The following is a 6,877-nucleotide window of genomic DNA, read 5'->3' as shown; positions in this document are numbered from 1 at the left end:
TTCAGTTGCCTGACAAGGTAGTATTTAAAATACTCACAAAATATTTCTTATAATGTAAGCAACTCTTGTAAGTCTAATTACTTAATTTACCACGTTCTGCTGTTTGATTTCTCTTGAATGTTCTAATACTGTTTATAAGCTTTCGACTAAAAATCATAACTCTAAAATCAACAGATATTTCAAGTTGGAAACAACAAAGTTTAACTTAAATTCATACAGATTTCTTAAAATAAATTTATTTATTTTACCTATTTATTTTTGGCTGTGCTGGGTCTTCGTTGCTTCGCATGGGCTTTCTCTAGTTGTGGCGAGCGGGGGCTACTCTTTGTTGCAGTGTGCAGGCTTCTCTTTGTGGTGGCTTCTCTTGCTGCGGAGCACAGGCTCTAGGGGCGCGGGCTTCAGTAGTTGCAGCACATGGGCTCAGTAGTTGTGGCTCATGGGCTCTACAGCACAGGCTCAGTAGTTGTGGCGCTGGGCTTAGTTGCTCTGCAGCATGTGGGATCTTCCCGGACCAGGGCTCGAACATGTGTCCCCTGCATTGGCAGGTGGATTCTCAACCGCTGCGCCACCAGGGAAGCCCCACACAGATTTCTAAACTTAAAGTTAACATCAAAATATTATGATTTACTTCACTGTCTCTATTCTAAATTCTACCCTTTCCCAGGAGAGTCAGTTTGACCATCGGGAAGGCTGAGGTTATTAGGTCAAAAAATTAGTGCCGTAGACCAGTTAGCTGTCAGATTGAAGAGCAGAGCGGGAGAGCTCAGGGCTTCAGGGCTGCATGCTGCAAAGTAATCCTCCTGTGAACTCCCTGAGCGCTCCCCAGGTGGAGTTACCTCTGCTGACCGCAGGGCGGGTTTTCAGCTGGACCGGCTCACAATTCACATGAGCAGGGCATCTTTTGCATTGTACCTTATCCCGCCTTGGGTAGATGATCTGCTGCTGTATCCCCACCTAGATGTCAGCAAATTTCCTTCACTTATTAAGTCCTTTTGTATTTATCTTTCTTACCTGATCCTCTAGCCCTGTCGATGACCTCTCTTTTCTAAGCCTCTAATTAAGTGTCATCAGACCCACATAAACTTGCTTTTCCCTTTCATATCTGCCTGGCCTCCCAGACCTTGCACTCCTTCCACATGTATCTAGCCTGTCTTCAAAGACCATAGACCTTTCTTCCAGTGAACTCTACCTCTTCCTCCAGCTTAATCAGCCTTGTATTTTTCCTTCAATTTTCACCTCTTTTATTCCAGAAGAAAGACCAAACTTTATGTTGTTATTTTGTTGTTGTTGTTTTTAAGCAGTTCTTTCTTGACTCCTTGAACAAACATGCTTGTTAGAATCAGAATGTTCCAGACACTGACCTTCTGGATTGCCCTGTTGAGCCCTTGGGTTTGCAGTAAGTTCAATTTTTTCTCTATCTTCACAGGAAAATGATACATCCCCTATTAAATAAGGGATCCTCACTCCTTTTGATCTCTTCACTGGAAAAAATATACCACCCTTGGTAGCAAAAACCACAGTCCAAAATTCAAATTCTTGGCCAAGGATTGTATAATTGACTAAAGGATTATAAAGGTTACAATTCCAGAGCCACCTTGAGATGGTTGTTGGTAAGTCCTGGGAGTTTGTGGATAAGCCTAAGGATCTGAGAGGCTGGCCTTTCACACTTCCTTCCCTTGTCCCTGACACAGTTCACAAGGACAGGTAGAGGCTGGTCACGCATGGCCTACTTGGGCCTACACAAAGTTCACGGACACATGCTCAGGAGTGAAACTCAGCTCCTTTTGAGGTTTGAGGGTCAGCCTAAAAATCTGGCTGAAAACATGGCAGAGCAAAAAGTTATTCCATCCACCAGTGCCTTACCTGGAAAGCCTTTGTAGCTAATATTCTGCCCATTTTGAGGTAAGACCAAAAGACCATATATTTGGTGAACTAGCCTCTATTTTTGCCTTACCTGTAGTGCCAGGTCACCTTTGCCCATGAAATCGGCACCCGAAAGCCTGTGAGCTCTTGTTACCAAGACCCTGTGGTACTCCAAGGACAATGGTGTTTTAAGGACAAAGGATGACCCTTCCTGAAAATGTTTCAGCTGTTACACTCCCTACCGGACTCTTACTCGCCCTCCCACCATGTTGCAATGGTCACGAAATTCCTGAGCACACCTGGGCGATGCCCATCTGGGCAACAGGACCTGTCCCAAGTAAGGAAAAGCATCTGCCCTGTCCCACTCCCACCTATAGAAGGAAGGTATATGTGCCTCGACCAATCAGTAAATGACATTTTCACCTCGGGCCATTCCTTTGTTTTCTGGCTGTAAAAACTGATCAATAGCACATGTTCGGGCCCGACTCTCCCAGGCTACTAGGAAGTCAGCCCGCTGTTCTGGCAGTGACCCTTTCCTCTAATAAATTCTATCTTCTTTACATTCTGCCTTATATCTGGAAATTCTTTTCTAACCCACGTTCAGAGCACAACAGACCCTAGCAGCTCCTGTTGGTAAGGCCCCCACTTATTAAAAAAATAACCTGGGGCTTCCCTGGTGGCGCAGTGGTTGAGAGTCCGCCTGCCGATGCAGGGGACACAGGTTCGTGCCCCGGTCCGGGAAGATCCCACATGCCGCGGAGCGGCTGGGCCCGTGAGGCATGGCCGCTGAGCCTGCGCGTCCGGAGCCTGTGCTCCGCAACGGGAGAGGCCACAACAGTGAGAGGCCCGTGTACCTCAAAAAAAAAAAAAAAAAAAAGCATGGTGCTTAAAAATAACCTGTGCTTGTCTAAATCAGCCTGGTAACTATAAAAATAGTCAATCTCCTATGGACATTAGCCATTAGCCACGGTAAGCTTCCGTAAGCTGCCAAAAGGTAAAGAAAAACCCAGGCATGTCTGGCTCCAAAGCATGTGTTCAAAACCACAAGCCCGCGCTGCCTGGGCTTCAGGGGGAAGGAGCTTTAGGGATCCTGCCATCCCCGAGTCTCTATGCTTTTCAAGACCCCATTGTCACCAGGCTAGGGATGGCTCTGTCCATCTCCCAATAATTAATGATAATGATAGCTCACGTGTAGTAAGCCGATTCTGAGTTGCTTCAGAAAAAGTGATCTTATTGAAGCCTCACCCAAGCCTTGGAGTAAACAATTCCTTCTGATACCTGGCGAGCCAACACTTAGAGAAGCTAAAGACCAAGGCCGAACACTGAGTGCTGGGATTTGAACGCAGGTGGAACTGATAGCAAAGGCCTCCTGAGACCCTCCTCCCTCCTCCCCACCACCTCACAGTAGGAGGTGCCCTCTGTGCTTTGGGATTTCCTCCAAGCAGCAAGATGGTATAGGAAGAGTAGGGCCCTGAGGTGGCCTGGTGGCCTGTGGGGGGACAAAGCAGCAGAGCAGCTAAGTCACCTGGGCCTGGTACCCTGGGGCTTCGCTCTGTGGTCGTCTGCAAATTGTATCACCCTCTGTTCACCGTTCTGTGCCCTTTGGACTTATTCTCCCTCTCTGTGGCACCCGGAGCACAGAAAGACTCCTCTCCCTTCAGCAGCCTAACTGAAAATCAGGGCTTTTCACAACTGCTGCTTTTTCCCTTTGACAGCCTCTCCGCAGCCAATGGAGAGAAAGGGCAGGATAATCCCAACTCACCTGTTTAAGGGAAAAGACCACATCTCATGGGGATGGGGAGGGGCTGCAGAGTGGGGATGAGAACTTCAGCCATTTGGGTCAGGTCTTTGAGAATGGATATTCGGGGCGGACGTTCCTTTATCCTGTGGATTAGAATCCTCGTCGAGGTGATAAATGGAATATTTATAAGTGGAACGGAATATGTACAAATGGAATATTTCCTGCCATATCAACAAACAAAGGATGTCACAGTCACCAATGATTGCAGCCCTCCAGCGTGAGCTGGTGAGCCCTGAGGAAACTCAGGGTGTGAAAATACGGGCCCCAGGGAGCTAAGGTGCCTATCAAAGGAATGATTTCAGTTAGCCCAGACTCTTGCATCTTCCCATCCATAGAAAAGTGCTAAATTCCTTAACTTGAGATGTCTGGTTTTCTTTATTTAACAATAATCTTTTGACGTTCCCAATTACCTGCTCTTTGTTGCAACACTCCTATATGTCCTGGTTCCCCCCTCGCCTACCCGGAGCAGTTTTTCACGGTTACCTGAAACGCTGTCTCCCCGGCTGCAGTCCTCATTTTGCCCCAAATAAAACTTAATTCGCAACTCTCACGTGTGCCTTTGTTTAAGTCAACTGAGGCATCATGGGGTTCCAATTCCGTTTCTGACAAATCCAGCTCCACCGCATCCCAGAGTCCCCATGCCCCACCCCCTCCCACCCACTGTTGCTAAATTTAAACCCTCATCTGTCCTTTTCCTGTAGGATGGGGGTATTTTAGGGAGCGACAGCGTGGTGCCGCAGTTGATGCCGTGACACCAGCGCTGTGAAAATAAGCGTGCCAGCTCCCCCCGTGGGTCAGAGGCGCCCGCCCGCCCCGGACTCGCAGATCTCCTTCCGCACCGTCTCCCTTCCTCCTGTTCCTCGTCTCTCCGAGAGGGGGCGCCCTTTGAGGGAAGCCTCGGCAGGACGCTGGGTAAGAAGAGGACTCGCAGGGAGGCGAGGTCCAGGACCCCAGAACCCACAGCGCACCGAGGAACACTGTGGATGCAATCTCAGTTCATTCTACAGACACCCGGGAACATCCCAGGGTCTGGGGATTTCACCCATCAACGCAGTCCAGAGGAGCCCTGAGGGGGCCCAGGGGACATACCTTGGGTGCCAAGGTGGAGATTAAAATCTAAGGGGAATACGAGATCTTCTGCGCCCCCAGGGCAGGGGCTGGCGGCTGGGGAAATGCGAGTTTCAGGATTGTTGCTGATGGCACATCAGCCTGAAGGTTGCAGGGTGGTAGACTCCTGAACTGGGCAGAGACCTGGTGTGTGAGCGCGTCTGTGTGTGTGTGTGGGGGGTGTGTGTGTGTGTGTGTGTGTCCGCCCACCCGCCCGGAAGACACAAAAGTGAGCTTTCAGGTCTCCGCTCTCGTAACAGGAAGCAGAACGCGTTTAGTTCTCGAGCACTTGTTTACCGTCTCCGCCTCTACAACCTGGCTTCTCCCAAGGCCTAGTTTCTCCATCATGCACTTTTCAGGAAGCTCGTTAATTTTCACCGCAGAGTGGACTGCAGAGGAAAACAGCCTTTCAGTGCAAAAGAAAAGACTTGAGTGAGGCCAAAGGAGATGTTTGCTGTTTCAAATTAAATGGGAATAGGGAAATTGGAAACTCTGCCCAAGGCCTGGCATCCTGGGGCTTTGGCATCTTCTGTGAGGGACGTTGGGGAAGAACTTTCCAGGAGACCTTGAGCAACAAAATAAAAACCCATTTGGACTCCTGCCTGCTGCCCTTTCTCTGCACGATGGGGGATGGCATTCCTGTTGCCTATTTCCAGTGTGTGGTGTGTGTGTGTGAGACAGAGACAGTGAGAGAGGAGGGTGGGCCCACAAGCAAGAGCAGTAATTTGGGGCATGTGGGGCTGCGGGGGCACAAGGGCTTCAAAGTCTTCTCCAGGTACCCACGCTCCTGCTGACACTGACCCCATCACGACACGACCCCCCAGCTGTCATGCAGGGAGGGGTTGGCAACCATGGGCTGGCCTCTGGAGTGTCAACACTGACGGTGAAAAGGACGGACAGGAGGGACTTCCCTGGTGGTCCAGTGGTAAAGCCTCTGTGCTTCCACTGCAGGAGGCATGGGATCGATCCCTGGTCAGGGAAGTTCTGCATGCCTCACTCTTCAACCAAAAAAAAAAAGGGGAGGGACAGGAAACGTTACACCTATAAGACACAGTCAGTGCTCGGTGGTTCTGACCCTGGAGAGTGTCTGGAAAATGAATGCAGAACGGCGCATTTCAGAAGAAACCCCCGCGTGGTTCCAGAGACAGATGATCCAGGAAGGCTGGGATGAAGGCTGGGAGCTGGGCAGATGCTAAGAGATGGACTCTGCACTGCTGGTACGTGTGTACTCAAGAGAGGGACAGAGGGCCCTGCAAGCTCGCCCTCTCCCCCACCCGAGAGCTGGGGTTTGAACTTGAAGGAAGACCCCAGCTCCCGAGTCTCAGCCACAGTGTAGGGGCTCCAAGGGCAAACACTTAGCTTTGGCTCCCCTTCATGGGAAGCTGTGATCCCTGAGGCCAGGGGTGTGTGAGGACTAGAGGGGACGGTAAGGGTGGGAGGGTGGTGAGCACCCTGAAATTTAAGACCGTAAATTAAAAGCTCTCTCTCACACCCCATCAGTGCTGAGGCTCCGATGTCTGAAGGCTCTGCCCGTTGAGCCATCACTCTGAACCTCTGAGCAGCTCCGGGTACAGCAGGCAGGGCTGCCCCCCACGTGTTATTGCCACAGACATGGAAACGTGACCTTGGCATCTGCGGGGGCCCCTCCAGGAGAGGCTGCTGCAGGCACCTGCTGGGCCACCGCTGTCCTCTGTGCACTGGCCCCCCGGGCCAGAGGGCCATCAGGGCAGCGCCATTCTCCCCTCCTACCAATACATCTTTTCTCTATTTTCTTTTTTTTTTTTTTTTTGCGGTACGCGGGCCTCTTACTGTTGTAGCCTCTCCCGTTGCGGAGCTCAGGCTCCGGACGCGCAGGCTCAGCGGCCACGGCTCACGGGCCCAGCCGCTCCACGGCATGTGGGATCTTCCCGGACCAGGGCACGAACCCGTGTCCCCTGCATCGGCAGGTGGACTCTCAACCACTGCGCCACCAGGGAAGCCCCCATCTTTTCTATTATAATCAGTCTGAGAGCTACACACGTCACCTCATTCATCATGTATGGAGCCCCTACTGCACGCCAGGCCCTGTGTGAGTTCTGAGAATACAGTGAATCTGGTGGTGGAGAC

The sequence above is a fragment of the Delphinapterus leucas genome, chromosome 11 (assembly GCF_059928025.1).
Source record: "Delphinapterus leucas isolate spDelLeu-1000000601 "Yukka" chromosome 11, BTC_Dleu_Yukka2, whole genome shotgun sequence".
NCBI classification, from domain to species: domain Eukaryota; kingdom Metazoa; phylum Chordata; class Mammalia; order Artiodactyla; family Monodontidae; genus Delphinapterus; species Delphinapterus leucas.
This window is presented reverse-complemented; position numbering follows the sequence as displayed.